The sequence below is a fragment of the Enhydra lutris genome, unplaced genomic scaffold (assembly GCF_002288905.1).
Source record: "Enhydra lutris kenyoni isolate GAN:26980312 unplaced genomic scaffold, ASM228890v2 scaffoldscaffold28, whole genome shotgun sequence".
Taxonomy (NCBI): domain Eukaryota; kingdom Metazoa; phylum Chordata; class Mammalia; order Carnivora; family Mustelidae; genus Enhydra; species Enhydra lutris.
In genome coordinates this window covers 19,152,891-19,171,248 of record NW_019154112.1, presented here as the reverse complement: position 1 = coordinate 19,171,248, position 18,358 = coordinate 19,152,891, and positions in this window count along the sequence as shown.

The window sequence follows — 18,358 nt, the reverse complement described above, 5'->3', positions numbered from 1 at the left end:
TCCACCAATGTTTAAAACTCCAGTTTGCAAGCACCAGAGGTTGCAAAAACTCACAAAAATCAGCCCCGCTTATTTTCCCAGCCAATGGCTATGGGAAAGTATTCTCTTTGTGCATTCCTGTGTGCTCCTCTCTCTCTTGCTTTTCTCCACAATCAAGGCTCCCTTTCCTCCACAACACCTGCAGTCCATTTCTTCCCCAAATCATGTCTTTGATGGGGCCTCTTCTCTCCCTCTAACTATGGAGTTTGTTCTGTCAGTCATCAGGTCAATTTCTTGGGTATTCAGAATGCTTTGATAGTTATGTAATTGTGTCCGAGAGATGAGACAAGCCTAGGGTCCTCCTACTGTGCCACTATCTTGGCTCCTCCTCAAATTAATCAAAATTTTAAAAACCTGAAAATTCAGTTCCTCAGTAGCACTAGGCACATTTCAGGTGCTCAACAGATATCTGTAGTGAATTGGACAGCAGTCTATACCCTTATTTTCCATTATTGCCCTATTCTATTGAGGTATCAATGTTTACTATTCTCACAAAACTATGTAGTTTTACCACTTTTCTTGTCATTGAAATAATGTGCACAAGATTATTACCTATATCTTGAAAAATGTTACAAATTCCTCTAGATAGTCAGGGTTAGCGTCTTTGGTGAGGAGAGAAGTGTGAGAGAAAGAAGTTATTAAATTTTACAAGCTAATTATTTATCCAAATTTTCTACTTTTTCATGAAACAATTGTGGTCATTAACAATTGTGAATTTGCTTTGTTTTGTTTCTTAAATTCCACATATGAATGAAATCATATGGTATTTGTCTTTCTGACTTATTTCTCCTAGCATTATACCTTTCAGGTCCATCCATGTGGTTCCAAATGACAAGATTTCATTCTTTTTTAATGCAGAATAATATGTGTCACATACACATACACACACACACAAACATACTACAGCTTCTTTATCCATTCATCTACCAATGAACACTTAGGTTACTTCCACATATTGACTATTGTAAATAATGCTGCAACATTAACATAAACATATATACTTCTGGAATTAGTGTTTTCATTTTCTTTGGGTAAATACCCAGTAGTGGAATTACTAAATCATATGGTATTTCTACTTTTAATTTTTTGAGGAAACTCTGGCTGTTCAATTTACATTCCCATCAACAGTGCACAAGAGTTCCTTTTTCTCCACATCTTTGCCAACACTTGTTGTTTATTGTCTTTTTTATTTCAGCCATTCTAATAGGTGTAAGTGATATCTCATTGTGGTTTTGATTTGCATTTTCTTGATGATTAGTGATGTTGAGCATTTTTAATGTGTTTGTTAGTCATTTGTATTTCTTTTTTGGAGAAATGTCTATTCAGGTTCTCTGCCCATTTTAATTGATTATTTGGGGGGTATCAGTTACATAAAATCTTTATATTTTAGATAGTAACCCCTTATCAGATAGATCATCCAGTGGATTGCCTTTTTGTTTTGTTGATGATTTCCTTCACTGTGCAAAGATTTTCTATTTTGATATAGTCCTAATAGTTTAATTTTACTTTCATTTCCTTTATCTAAGGGGACAGATCTAGAAAAATGTTTCTATGGCCAATGTCTAATGCCTCTTCTGTCACAAATTACTTCACAATGTATGTGTGAATTTATTTCTCAGCTCTCTACTGATCTATGTGTCTACTTTTGTGCCAGTACCATACTCTTTTGACTACTATAGCTTTGTAAATCTTGAAATCAAAATTGTGATACTTCCAACTTTGTTCATTCTCAAGATTGCTTTGCTTATGCAAAGTCTTCTGCAGTTTCTTTCAAATTTTGGTAGTATTTGTTCTAGTTCTATGAAAAATGTTGGTATTTGGATAAGTACTGCATGAAATATGCAGATTACTTTGGCAAGTATGGACATTTTAACAATATTTGTTCTTCCAATCCATGAACATGGAATATCTTTCCATTTGTTTGTGTCATTGCCAATTGTATTTTTTTCATCAGTGTTCATTCATTTCACATACTGGTGAAAAACTAAAAGGTTTTCCTATAGGATCAGGGACAAAGATGCCCACTCTCATCACTTCTGTTCAACATAGAACTGGAACTCCAAGCCATAGCAATCAGCCAACAAAAAGAAATGAAAGGCATCCAGATTGGTAAGGAAGAAGTAAAGCCTTCACTATTTGCAGATGACATGATACTACATGGAGAAAACCTAAAAGACTACACCAAAAAAAATTTACTAGAACTGATAAATTTAGTAAAGTCACAGGACACAAAATTAATATACAGAAATCTGCTGCATTACCTTACACTAATATTGAAGTAGCAGAAAGACAAATTTAGAAAATAATCCCACTTATGATTTCACCAAAAACAATAAAATACCTAGGAATAAGCTTAACCAAGGAGGTGAAAGAGCTGTACTCAAACTATAAAATATATTAATGAAAGAAATTGAAGATGAGCATCCTTCTTAAAATTTATATTTGCTTATAATACTTTTCTTACCAGTAGAATTTAAACATAGTTCTACATTTACCTTTTTACAATTTTTATTTTTTAACCAAAGCACTTAGTATTGTAATAAATAACATATTCATTTCACTTAATGTAACAACTGAACTTTTATTTTTCCATCTTAATGCTAATGATGTGATTAGCATTATTATATTCTTTATTTTTTCTTTTTTAAAAATATTTTATTTATTTATTTGACAGAGAGAGACCACAAATAGGCAGAGCAGCAGGCAGGGGCTGGGGGGGAAGCAGGCTCCCTGCTGAACAGAGAGCCCAATTTGGGGCTCGATCCCAGGACGCTGGGATCATGACCTGAGCCGAAGGCAGAGGCTTAACCCACTGAGCCGCCCAGGTTCCCCTTCTTTATTTCTTTTCCTTTTCCTTATTTTTGCTGGTGAGATCAGGGTACTTATTTTTTTCCATGTTAAGTTAGAAGTTGTATTGCCCTTTTTGTTAGCCATTACCTTTCTTTTTCCAAATTGTGTGTGCGTGTTACTAAAAGATATTATTTCTGTCTCATTTCTAACTCAGATACTAAAATTAATACTCTATTAGTTTAACCTTTAATATTCAAGTCTTTAGCATTTCAGCATTTAATAGAATCTTTTACTTTGGCTCTCCATAAAAGCTCTGGACACATATGCAGTATTTAATTTATTCCTCTTTACTTATCCTTTAAAACACTATTGTCTTATATTTCAAATTATCTTACTATTTACTGTTAACATTTCATGGTCTCTCATCACTCATTTACTACTAAAAAAAAAAGAAGTTAATAGTTTGCCTATAAGAATGAACAATCCTTAAATTGCTGAAATAGAATATATATTTTTATAGTGTATTATTTAAACACATGGCAATATTTTATTTCTTACAAAACAGAAATATATTTATCTCATATATGATCTATGATATTCTCCTATAAATAGAGAAAACTGATGTTTGTCGGAGGGCAGTGAGATCAGGGGATGGGCAAAGTGAGTGAAGGGAATGAGGAGATACATTTTCCTGTTATAGAATGAATACATTATGGGAATAAAAGGTACAACATAAAGTTTGAATACCAGAGGGGTCCAATTTCATGAATTCATTCAACCAGTGGCACTTAAAATTAAAAAAAAAGAAAAATCAGCAGGCATGCTTCTGGGAGTGCCAGTGGGCAAGAGGAAACTGAGTACAAGCTCTTAAAGGACGTCACAACAAATACTCCACACAGATATAACATAGAAGCACTTTGAAATGTGTCTGGGGTATACAGGAGAGAGTTATTTACGAATCTTAGAACCTGCCCCAAAGGGACAGAATCCCTAGGGAACTCCCCTATGATCAAAGGAACAGGTAGGTTCCATTTACCTCCCTGTCCCCCAGCATGAACACAAGAGAACCTGTAGGACCCACTCACTATCTAACTCACTAGCACTGTGGCCCCACACACCACACTGTGCTTCTGTGGTCTGCCTTCTCCAATAAACTCTTGACCAAAGCCCATGTGGTGTGGTGCCACAGGCCTAGCAGTATGCAAGAAGCCCATGCAGTGGCCAGTGCCACTCCACAGTAACTCCTGTCTCAGAAAGAGGGAAAGATAACCACAAAGACAAGAGAGAGAGACCACAGCAGTGGGTAGGAAGTAGAAACTGGTCTGACTGCAGGCCCAGCCTACTAATGACAGCTTCTCAGGGGACAACACAGGAAAGGCACTTTGCAGTTTGGTGCTACTGCACCTCTGCAAAATGTTTGATGTGACTCAACTCAAGATCAAGGCATCCTCAGACTGGCCCACTAAACACAGGGACCAAACACTGCCCATAATATGCAAAGAGAACCTAATGTCTAAAAAGAACTTAAAGTAATGATCATGAAGATACTCACAGGGCTTGAGAAAAGAGTGGAAAACATCAGTAAGCCCTTAACCATGAGATAAAAAAGAACTAGAGATGAAGAACACAATAAATGAAATTTAAAATAAACAAGATGAGGGCTGCCTGGGTGGCTCAGTCAGTTGAGCATCCAACTCTTGATTTTGGCTCAGGTGATCTCAGGGTTGTGATCAAGCCCTGCATTAGGCTCCATGCTCAGCAGGGAGTCTGCTTGAGACTGTCTCTCTTTCCCTCTGCCCCTCCCCTGTTGCTCATGTTTGCACACACTCTCTCTCTCAAATAAATAAATAAATACTTAAAAATAAATAAAATACACTAAATAGAATAAATAGTAGATTAAATGAAGCAAAAGAATGAACCAACGACCTGGATGAGAGAGTAATGCAAAGTAATCAAAATGAGCAGGTGAAAGGAAAAAAAAATTATGCAAGATGTGACTAGGCTTAGGAAACATAGTGACACCATCAAGCACAGTAACATTCACATTATAGGAAGAATCCAAAAGGAGAAAAGAAAAGGGGGTAGCAAATTTATCTGAAATTTAATAGCTGAAAAATTCCTGAATCTGGGGAAGGAAACAGAAATGCAGATCCAGGAGGCAAAGACATGCCACACAACAAAATCTAGCCACAGAGGTGCACAGCATGACATATAGTGATAAAGAGAGAATTTTAGAAAGCAACAAGAGAAAAGGACACAGTTACATGCAAAGGGAACCACATAGGGCTATCAGCTGATTTTTTAGCAGAAACTTTGTAGCCCAGAGAGGGTGGCATAATATATTCAACTGCTAAAAGGAGAAAATACAGCCAAGAATATTCTATCCACGAAGACTATCATTCAAAATAAACATAGAGATTAAGAGTTTACCAGACAAACAAAAGTTAAAGGAATTCATGACTCCTAAGCCAGCCCTACAAGAAATGATAAAAGGCATACCTTGATTGGAAAGGAAAGACCATAAGGAAAGTAGGAAGCACAAAAGCAGTGAAAATAATATATCTGTAAAAATCAGTCAAGGAGGGTGCCTGGGTGGCTCAGTGGGTTAAGCCTCTGCTTTCAGCTCAGGTCATGATCACAGGGTCCTGGGATCGAGTCCTGCATCAGGATCTCTGCTCAGCAGGGACCCTGCTTCCTCCTCTCTCTCTTTCTGCCTGCCTCTCTGTCTGCTTCTGATCTCTCTCTGTCAAATAAATAAATAAAACCTTTAAAAAAAATCAGTCAAGGGACTCAAAAAACAAAAGTTGGTAAAATATGATACCACATACTTAAAACATGAGGAGAAGCAAAGAATAAGTTCAAATTTAAGCAACCATCAACTTAATATAGACTGCTATATAGAGAAGATACATACAAACTGAATGATAACCACAAATCAAAAACCACTAATAGATATGCAAAAAATAACAGAAAGGAATCCAAGTATATCATTAAAGAAGCAAACTAATTGGGAGAGAAGAGAGCAAGAGAAGAAAGGAATGGAGAAAAAATACAAAAACAATAATAAAACAAGTAACAAAATGACAATAAATACATACCTATCAATAATTACTTTGACGTAATTTGACAAAATGCTCCAACCAAAAGATACAAGATGACAGACTAGATTAAAAAAAACAAAAACAAAACAACAACAACAAAAAAAACAAGATTAATCTATATGCTGACTAAAAGAGACTGATTTCAGATCTAAAGACACTTGCGGATTGAATGTGAAGGGATTGAAAAGCATTCACCATGCAAATGGAAGTGAAAAGAAAGTTGGGGTAGCAAATACTTATATAGGACAAAATATACTTTAAAATAAAGGCTGTAACAAGAAACAAAGACAAACATTAGATAATAAATCGGGGGACAATCCAACAAGAAGATCTAACAATTGTCAGTAGTTATGCATGCAACATGGGAGCACCCAAATAGTTAAAGCAGTTAATAACAAACATAAAGGAAGTAATCAATAGTGATACAATACCAGTAGGGTGTTGGGTTTGGCCAGCAAACTCTGAGATGGCTAATGAAAAGATTACTCTGGACATTTTAGTAGGAGAAAGGAGAGGACCTGGGAACCAGATGATCTACTGGCAAAAGGCCCTGAGTTAAGCTCTGTCTCCACTTTCATTATGAGTTTTATCCATATACCAAGCACAAGAGCAAAACAAGAAGGAATGTGTAGCTTTAATGATCAAGACAATAGTACATGGGACAGTGTGTGATAAGTGCTCATGACATGCATGTAAGGCAAGGAGTTTGTGAAGTATGTGACCACCACAGGTGCTGTTTTTTCTTCAAAATTTAAACATTTATTCCCTGGACAAGAACCTTGAGCTGCAATAAGAATCTGGCTGCTTTCAGCCAAGAGACTTCAAAGGAGGCCCAGAGTTCCTGGCACTCTTCCTCTGCTTTTCAATTAGTCTCATCCAGGGAGGCATATGCCAGTCAGATTTTATCTATCCAGGCACTGTGAATCCCCACAGTAGGGGACTTCAGCACCCTACTTACATCAATTGACACATCACCCAAACAGAAAATCAACAAGGAAACAAAAGATTTATATTCAACATTCTACCCTAAAACAGCAGAGTTCACATTCTTTTCAAGTGCACATGGAACATTCTCCAGAATAGACCACAAATTAAGTCTCAACACATTCAAAAAGACCTAAGTCATTCTATGCATCTTCTCTGACCACAACACTATGAAACTAAATATCAACCACAAGAAAGAACACAAATAATGGAGGTTAAATAACACGTTACTGAACAATGAATGGGTCGACCAAGAAATCAATAAACTAAAATATAAAGAAAAAATTTAAAAATATTTGCAGACAAGTGAAAATGAAAACACAATGGTCTGAAATCCATGAAATGAGGAAAAGCTATTCTAAGGGGAAAGTTTATTTCAATTCAGGCCTAACTCAAGAAGCAAGAAAAACAACAAATTATACCATTTAATCATATACCTAAAGGAGATAGAAGAAAAAAAAAAAAAAAAACAGAACAAAACCCAAAGCTAGTAGAATAAAGGAAATAATAAAGATAAGGTAGGAATAAATGAAATAGAAACTAAAAAAAAAAAAAAAAAATAGAACAGATCAATGAAACCAACAGCTGGTTCTTTGAAAAGATCAACCAATTTGATAAACTTATAGGCAGACTCATCAAAAAAGAGCAAGAGAATTCAAATAAACAAAATCAGAAATAAAACAGGAAAAATAACAACTGACACCATAGAAATACAAAGGATCATAAGAGAAAAATTCTATGCCAACAAACTAGATGATGTAGAAGAAATGGATAAATTCCTAGAAACATACAAACTCCCAAAATTCAATCAGGAAGAAATAGATCATTTTAACAGACCAATTATCAGTAATGAAATTAAATCAGTAATCAAAAAACCCCCAAAACAAAAGTATAGTAGCAGATGGATTGATAGGTAAATTCTACCAATCATCTAATGAAGAGTTAATACTTATTCTGCTCAAACTATTCCAAAAAATAGAAGAGGAAGAAATGCTTCTGAGTTCATTCTATGAGACCAGGATTCCCCCAATAGCAAAACCAGAAAAATATATCACCAAAAAAGAGAACTATAGACCATTATTTCTGATGAACATAGATGCAAAAATCCCCAACAGAATATTAGCTGACAAAATCCAACAATAAATTTTAAAAATCATTCATCACGCTCAAACAGGATTTATTCCCAGGATTCAAGGATAGTTTAGTATTTGGAAATCAATCACTGTGATACACCACATCAATAAGAGAAAGGATAAAACCATATGGTCATTTCAGTAGGTGCAGAAAAAGCATCTGACAAAGTACAACATCCATTCACAATAAAAACAGCCAATAAAGAACGTTTAGAGGGAACATACCTCAATATAATAAAGGCAACATATGAAAAACCCACAGAGAATACTCAATGGTGAAAAACTAAGAGCTTTCCCCTAAGATCAGGAATACGACAAAGATGTCCACTCTCACCACTTTTGTTCAACACAGTATTGGAAATCCTGGCCACAGCAGTCAAACAAGAAAATGGGATAGAAGGCATCCAAATTGGTAAAGAAGAACTCAAACATTCACTATTTTCAGATGACATGATACTATACACAGGAAAGCTGAAAGATTCCACCAAAAACCACCAGAACTGATGAATGAATTCAGTAGGATTACAGGATATAAAATCAATGTACAGAAATCTATTACATTTCTATTCATTAATAATGATGCAATGGAAATAGAAAGAAAACAATCCTGTATACAATTTCACCAAAAAAAAAAAAAAAACCAACAACCCTAAGAATAAATTTAATCAAGGAACTGAAAGACCCATACTCTGTAAACTATAAGACAGTGATGAAAGAAACTAGAGATGAAACAAACAAATAGAAAAATATTCCATGCTCATGGATTGGAAGAACAAATATTGTTAAAATGTCCATACTACCCAAAGCTATCTACAGATATAATGCAGTCCCTATCAAAATACCAAAAGCATTTTTCACAGACCTAGAGCAAATAATCCTAAAATTTGTATAGGACCACAAAAGATCCCAAACAGGCAAAACAATCTTGAAGAACAAAGCTGGAGATACACAATTTTGGATTTCAATTTATATTACAAAGCTACAGTAATCAAAACAGTACAGTACTGTGGCACAAAAATAGACAGAGAAATGGAACAGGAAAGAAATTCCAGAGGCGAACCCATGATATAGTCAATACATCTTCAACAGAAGAAGCAAGAATATGCAATCAGAAAGAGACTGTCTCTTTTACAAACCATGTTGGGAAAACCAGACATCTACATTCAGAAGAATAAAACTAGACCACCGTATTTTACCATACAGAAAAATAAACTCAAAATGGACTAAAGACCTAAATGTGACACCTAAAAGCATAAAACTAGAAAAGAGCACAGGTATTAATTTCTCTGACATTGGCCATAGCAACATCTTTCTAGGTATGTCCCCTGAGGTAGGGGAAACAAAAGCTAAAATTAACTACTGGAATTACAACAAAGTAAAAAGCTTCTGCACAGTGAAGGAAACAATCAAAAAACTAAAGGGCAACCCACTAATGATAGAAGATATTTATAAATCACATATCTGACAAAGGGTTAGTAACCCAAAGTATATAAAGAATTTATGCACCTTATCACCCTAAAAAAATAAATAAATAAAAATGGGTAGAAGACATGTACAGACATTCTCCAAAGAAGACATACAGGTGGCCAACAGACACATGGAAAGATACTTAACATCATTCATTATTGGGGAAATACAAATCAAAACTACAATGAGATATCACCTCACACTTGTCAGAATGTCTAAAATAAAAAACACAAGAAACAACAGGTATTGACAAGGATGTGGAGAAAGGGGAATCCTTTTGTACCATTGGTGGGAAAGCAAACTGGTGCAGCCACTCTGGAAAACAGTATGGAGCTTCCTAAAAAAGTTAAAAATAGAACTAACCTATGATACAGGAATCCCACTACTGGGTATTTACCCAAAGAATACAAAAACACTAGTCCAAAAGGATATTTGCACCCATGTGTTCACTGAAGCAAATTTTTGAAGCAGCCCAATGTCCATTGATAGATGAGTGGATAAAGAAGATGTAGCATATGTATGCAATGGAAGATTATTCAGCCATAAAGAAGAATGAAATCTTGCCATTTGCTACAACATGAATGGAGCTACAGAACATAATGCTATGTGAAATAGAGAATGACAAATACCATATGATTTTACCTGTATGTGGAATTTAAGAAAGAAAACAAATGAACCCAGGGGACAAAAACCAGACAAACCAAGAAACAGATTCTTAATTATAGGAAACAAACTGATGGTTAGCACGTAGAGGGATGGGTGAAATAGGTGATGGGGATAGAAGAGTACACATATCATGATTAGTACTGAATAATATATAGAATTATTGAATCACTATGTTGTACACCTGGAACTAATATAACATACAATGTTATAGTGTATGAAAACTATATTGGAGTTAAAATATATAAAAAAAATTTTTAATCGTAAGAGAAAATTTAAATTTTTTAAGAATTTTAATAGACGGTACTATATAATTCATACTTTTAGAAGCATACAATGTAAATGAATTTGAGAAATACTTATGAATATGAATCATTCAGGCTTGACTAAGATTGCTAAAAAAGACATAAGAAAAATATTTAATTCTTTACAGTAATTACCTCCAAATGGGAGGTGGGGGAAGGTAGTCCTCTTAATTTTTTTTAAGTGAAGGTTGAGAAGAAAGAAGAAATGAAGAATCAGCATTTTATAAAATAAGTTTGCAGCCAATGTCAAATACAGCTATTTTATACTTCTATCAAAAAACAGGTGTCTGGAAGATTTCTACATCTCATCACATTCTCATCCCGTACCACCACTCTGTTAGTCATGAGAACTCTTTTTTTTCCCTTTTTGCTATATTGAACTAAAGTTTTTTTGTTTGTTTGTTTGTTTGTTTTCCATTCTCAACAGGTATCACAGATTTCCTATCACCCTTTTCTAAATTATGGCATTTCTTATCTATCTATCTTCTAAGTAATTCTTAATCTGTCCATTTCTCTCAGGTACATCAACTACAGCCTTATTCAAGGTACCATTTCTCAGATGGACTGCCTCGATGGCCCCTAATGGGTCTGCCTAGAGCCCCTAAATTCCCTTCCAATCTATTATCTTATGTTTCAGACAAAATGGTCTTTTCAAACTGGATATCTGATTATCAGACCGTATTACCCTAACTTTCCCAAATGATGTCTTGTCCCTTTCTAAGCTTCTTATTGCCCTTTAGATAAAGATAAAAATTCTTCAAATGGTTCATCAAACTTTGCAGGGACAAGTCTGTTTGTTTGTTTGTTTGTTGTTTTTTTAAACAGTTCCTTCCTCCCACTTAGAATGGCTTCTCTTCCCTTTTCACCCAGGCGTTAACTCCTTCAGATATTAACTTAATCACCACTTTCTCAAAGAAACCTTTCCTGACCCATGACTAGTTCAAACTCCCCCATGGTGAGTCAATGCACAGTATGGGCCTTTACCTCACTGCACAGGTCACAGTAGTCAATTTACATGTGCTTGGAGATTACTTTACCTGTATCTGTAAACCTGTTACACTGAGAGCTTTATGAATAAATAGACTCTTTTTTTTTTTTTTTTTGGCAGGGGTAGGAGAGCTCATATTTTTGTGACTGGTGTCTAGTCCTTGAGGACTACACATAAATAGTGGTTGAATCAATGAGTGAACCTTAATTCTTGATTCTGAAATTATGCAGGAATTATCCATAATCCCAGATGTAGTCTATGGTGACAAGAGACTGCAACTGCAAAAAGAAAAGAGAAAAGAAAACCATCTTGATCAAAGTAGAGCTCAGTCTGGGTCTCATAATTAGAATTCCAAACCTTCTTTTCATTCCACCACCTATCATCATCAAAGAGATTCAATTCTTTTAGCTTCTGATCCAAAACCCAGTTACACTTCTTATTTAAAAGCCCTTGGTAATTCAACAACCAATTATACTTATTTAACAACCCTTGATACATTTAAATTCCTTTTAAATGTATGTGAATAGTGCTTGAATTCTTAGTCTACACAATGAACAATCACCTACACCATTTAGTCTTTTACTTCATGCTTTAAGAGAATAAAACATAATTCTAGGTCTTGCCTTACGCTATTTTCTTCTCAAATCTGCATATTAAAGTTGCCATTTTAATGAGGAAACAAAAGCCAGATGCTTTAAATAAACCACATAAACCCATTCAGCTGAGAGATGAGCCCGTTTTTTTTTTCATTTTATTTTATTTTCAGTGTTTCAAGATTCATTGTTTATGCACCACACCCAGTGCTCCATGCAATACGTGCCTTCCATAACACCCACCACCAGGCTCACCCAAGCCCCATCCCTCCAAAACCCTTAGTTTGTTTCTGAGAGTCCACAGTCTCTCATGCTTCATCTCCCCCTCTGATTTCCCCCAACTCACTTCTCCTCTCCATCTCCCAATGTCCTCCATGTTATTCCTTATGCTCCACAAGTAAGTGAAACCATACGATAATTGACCCTCTCTGCTAGACTTATTTCACTCAGCATAATCTCTTCCAGTCCCGTCCATGTTGATACAAAAGTTGGGTATTCATCCTTTCTGATGGAGGCATAATACTCCATCAGAAGGACTATCGTAGATATGGACCATATCTTCTTTATCCATTCATCTGTTGAAGGGCATCTTGGCTCTTTCCATAGTTTGGCAACTGTGGCCATTGCTACTATGAACATTGGGGTACAGATGGCCCTTCTTTTCACTACATCTGTATCTTTGGGGTAAATACCCAGTAGTGCAATTGCAGGGTCATAGGGTAGCTCTGTTTTTAATTTTTTGAGGAATCTCCACACTGTTTTCCAAAGTGGCTGCACCAACTTGCATTCCCACCAACAGTGTACAAGGGTTCCCATTTCTCCACATCCTCTCCAACACACATTGTTTACTGTCTTGTTAATTTCGGCCATTCTAACTGGTGTAAGGTGGTATCTCAATGTAGTTTTGATTTGAATCTCCCTGATGGCTAATGATGATGAACATTTTTTTCACGTGTCTGTTAACTATTTGTATGTCTTCTTTGGAGAAATGTCTGTTCATGTCTTCTGGCCATTTTTTTGACATGATTATCTGTTTTTTGGGTGTTGAGTTTGAGGAATCCTTATAGATCTTGGATATCAGCCCTTTGTAGTGTTATTTGCAAATATCTTCTCCCATTCCGTGGGTTGCCTCTTTGTTTTGTTGACTATTTCCTTTGCTGTGCAGAAGCTTTTGATCTTGATGAAGTCCCAAAAGCTCATTTTCACTTTTGTTTCCTTTGCCTTTGGAGACATGTCTTGAAAGAAGTTGCTGTGGCCGATGTCAAAGAGGTTACTGCCTATGTTCTCCTCTAGGATTTTGATAGATTCCTGCCTCATGTTGAGGTCTTCTATCCATTTCGAGTTTATCTTTGTGTATGGTGTGAGAGAATGGTTGAGTTTCATTCTTCTATACATAGCTGTCCAATTTCCCCAGCACCATTTATTGAAGAGACTGTCTTTTTTCCATTGGGCATTTTTTCCTGCTTTGTCGAAGATTCGTTGACCATAGAGTTGAGGGTCCATATCCGGACTCTCTACTCTGTCCCATTGTTCTATGTGTCTGTTTTTGTGCCAGTACCATGCAGTCTTGGTGATCAAGCTTTGTGGTAATGCTTGACATCACTTGGTGCCCCCAGTTTTGTTTTTCTTTTCCAACATTTCCTTAGTGACTTGGAATCTTTTCTGGTTCCAAACAAATTTTAGGATTGTTAGTTCCAGCTCTTTGAAGAATGCCGGTAGAATTTTGATTGGGATGGCACTGAAAGCATAGATTGCTCTAGGCAGTATAGACATTTCAACAACGTTTATTCTTCTGATCGATGAACGTGGAATGCTCTTCCATCTTTTTGTGTCTTCAATTTCTTTCAAGAGTGTTCTGTAGTTCCTTGAGTACAGATCCTTTACCCTTTTGGTTAGGTTTATTCCCAGGTATCTTATGGTTCTTGGTGCTATAGTAAGTGGAATCGATTCTCTAATTTCCCTTTCTGTATTTTCATTGTTAGTAGATAAATATTTTTGATGAAATATTAACATCTAAATTGAGATAAACTCCAGTATAAAATACATATAGATTTAGAAGACTTAGAAAAAGTAATGAAATATCTCATTAATTTTTAATTACTTATATGTTGAAAAAATACTACGTTTATATAACATTTTAGTTTATTGGGTTAAATATATTAATAATATGAATTTCACTTTTTTATTTCTCTTAATCTAGTTACTAAAATATATGTGGCTCACATTATATCTTGTTGGGCAGCAGTGTTATAAACCAATCTCACTTATGGAAAAAGATGTGCAATACAATGTTATGGATTCAGCGCTGTGTAATAAAGACAACATATTATTATTAATCATAGGAACTCAAGAATGTTTTGATTATGCACAATTTGTCCATGCAGTCTACTAAACCCATAGATTAAAGTTTGGCCTAAGTACAGTCTTTATTTTTATTTTTCTGTCTGACTTTCCTTTTCCCCATATCACTTTTCTTCTTTCTTAGGTATCACATGTTAACAACCAGCTCTGTGGTGTTCAGTAATTTTCTCTATACCAATATGTACACTTCATTCACATTGTTATATTTTTGTTGTTGCTTTATAAAATTGAGATTATATTATATTCCTTTCTCTGCTTCTCACTTTTTTCGTTTGTCATATCCTCATGGAAATCCTTCCAGGCAGCTATGGCAACTATTATTCTAATCATTACATAATATTCCATGGTGGAAGTATATAAAATTTACGTGAAAATTTATTCAACCTTTATTCTATTGGAAATTTAACTTCTTTCTACTTTTTGCCACTAGAATGATGTTTAACATGCTTGAACATAGAAAGTATATATGAGGTTGGGGAGATTTACAAATCAAAATGGCATTATGCATCAAAATTTATAATTCTAATAGATGTTGCCAATTGGTTTCCAAAAGGACAGACAAATTTGCATTCTCACTATGAATAACCATGTACTATTCTATGCACCATCAATAATAGCATTAAGTAATAGAATTATATGTGGAATTCACTGGGGTGAATAATGAAGGAGTAGCTAATTCTGCACAGTGAAAGGGAAATATCAGAATTTTGTAAAAAAGGAAACCATAAGGCAACTTTGGAAAGAGAATTTTATATATTTATAAATCTCAACATATAAAGTGAAGGAACACATTTAGGACGTAAAAAATGGCTTCTTCTATACAGAAGTTTTATACTTCTATACATTCCAGAAGATAAGTAACAATGATTTTTTTCCAGAAAAGTCACCATCCTTATAACTAGTTTTCTAGAGCTCGTTCTTTCCTAACTATTAATTTATAGGGCAAAATTTCAAATATAAGACATAGCTTTTTTTCTAAGAATTATCTTTTCTGAGATTTTTATTATAAGTGAATTCATGTTTACTTTAAAAACATACCGTTATAAAAACATACCACACAAAATTCATAGAATTGTGTAAAGTAGAAACTGGAATGTATTACTCTTACTTTGTGAAACTATTTGTTGAACTAGCAATGTGACTTTTTTCCCTTTCCTCATAATTGCAATTTTTAAAAAATTCCCTGATACCTCTAGAAAAAGAATTGTGGAGTTAATTCACTAAAGTTCACCAAAAAACTCTAATGGAATTTTAAATGGAATTACATTTAATTTATAGATTAAATTCTGGAGAATTGAGAGCTCCATAATAATACTAAGTCTTTCCAGGAACATGGTATATCTTTCACTTATTAAATCATTCTTGGGCTTTTAAAACTCGTTTGAGTTTCTTTGGGAAGATGAGATGGGGAGTAATAGAAGGTTTGGCTTAAGTGGAGTCAGATTCTCTTTTAAGCTGTGGAACTTCCTTTATAGCTCATGTTACATAGAGATAAGCTTATAAAATGATACAGTTTCTGTGTATGATAAGATCAGAGGGAACACTTACCATTTGAGAACATCCTTAAGTCAAGAAACACATTTGTTAAATTTAGTTACTGGTATTTTTAGGTTGACATTTCCTCTTGCTTGGATAAGTTTGAGAAAATGTTGAAAAAATGCATAAATTACTTGATTGTTGGTACTTTTAGTAAAAAATACACTGAGTATTGGTTAGGCTCCTCAATAATTTTAAGATGTCAATTCAATATTTATTTTGTTTATTGTTATTATTTTGTTTATCCAAGACTATCCTGGGTGCTTTTTTATTAAAATTTTATTAAACAAATAATGTCAGAAATTAAATGCTTGTTAATGTTCTTCCTCATGATATTCCTTAAAGAGATTTTCCTCTATTTCAGACTGTTTATTTAACAATGATTTACTTTATGCCTAATATAAGAGTTTTGCTTTTATTTTTGTTTTGCTTTATTTAGAAATTTATAGAATTTTATATTGCCTAGATGTCCAGAGAGTTATGTGGTTCAAATTTAGGCCTGAAGTTTATTTGGTTCTCACTGCTTCCCCCAAATTCTTGCTTTATTTTTCCCATTTTAAAAGTTCTCTCTGAATTGAGGTTAGATTACATCTTTCAGAGCTACTAAATGTTGAATTATTTTTTCACTCAGGCAATATATTAATTTTTAAATGAATTTTCTTTCTCTGCCCACACATTTGTGTTCTTTAAAAATCAGTTGGTTGAAAGGCCCAACTAAAGTCGTAAACTTTATTCTCACATGAGCCAATTTACTTTTCCCTACTCAGTGCCCTGAAACTATTTTTCATATTGGAATATCACAAAGTGTGTGACCTGCATAAATTTGAATAACTGTAAGATAAAATTAGTTTTGGTTTAAGGGAAGATTTTTTACTCCTTTTTTCTTAATTTTATTTTTTTCAAGATCAATTTCCTTTAGCTCCTTTTATTTTAGTCATATGCTTGATTCTTTAAACAAATTTTAATCATTTTTGCTACTTTTCATCTTTTACGCTTTTTTACTTTGGCAAAAACTGCTTAGGGTACCCTATGCATGTAATTCTTCTTGAATATTGGGGAAGATTTGTTTGCAAGTTTGTGTTTTAGTATCCTTTTTCTATCCAATATCTAACATCCCATTAGGAAACAATAATGTCTATACAGCGAAGGATTAACTTTACCTAAACAGGCTACTGGGAGGTGATCTCCAGGTCTTTGGAACAACATATCTGATAAGTATCTTTGTTTCCTTGGGGGCTTTTGCAGTGGACATTGTAACAGTGTGATTTATAATGGGGTCTTTGGAACATTCCATACAGTTCTGACTTCCTAAGGGACTGGCAACTAAAGATATTATTAGCCTGAGTGTCCAGGTGGGGTTAGTGATAAACAGTCAGCCATTTTGGCGGTATGTGATCAATCCCCAAGAAAAACTCTGGACTCCAAAGGCTAAGGTGAGCTTCCTGGTTGGCACTACTCTGCACTTTATACACTAGTACCAGAGGATTTGACATTATCCAGGACTCCATAGGAGATGCTGACCAGATGCTTTATGTATGGATCCCTCCCAGATTCTGCCCTGCATCTCTTTCCTTTCACGGATTCTAATTTGTATTCTTTCAGGATAATAAAACTGTAATTGTAAGTTTAGTGCTTTCTTGAGTTCTGTAAATTTGTAGCTTGCTAGTCTGAAATGAGCGTGGCCTTGGGGCTCCCCGAACTTGTAACTAGTGTCTGAAGTGAGGGTACTCTTGTGGAAACTGTTACCTCAAGTGTATAGTTTGTCTAACTCTTAATAATGTCCTGAAATTAATTAATGCTATATGTAACTACAGGGTAACATTTTATATATTATTACTTAGATACATCCATATTAAAAAGGTCTACTTTAAGAAACCCCATTAAGTGGCTAGTATGTGTCAAACACTGGAGAAGGGAAATATTTCAGCAATTCCTTTTTCTGCAAGCAGTATTACTTTTTAATTTATGTGTTGTTTCATCTTAAAACATACACTTACTCTAGGGATAATTAGAATATTATAGTATTTTAGGAAAAAGAAAGTCTGAAAGGAAACTGTTATATTTGTGAACAATTTGAATGACTTGACCTTGGGATACCAATTAAATATAAAACTTGTTTAGATTAGCTATCATCTAAAATCTCTTCTGTTGTCATCAGATACTTTTTAGTTTGATTGTAATGGAATACTCATTTTATAATGATATCTTAAGGAAAGATGGGAAAGATCAATGAAACCACAAAATTTGGCAATTTAAATCTATTTTATTTTGGGGGAGTTAAATTCTGTAAATTTAATTTTGATTAAAAATGTTCTCATTGCTTTTTGTGACATTTAATGTGTCATTTGTTTATTTTTTATTGTTATGTAGTCATCATACAGTACTTCATTAGTTTTTG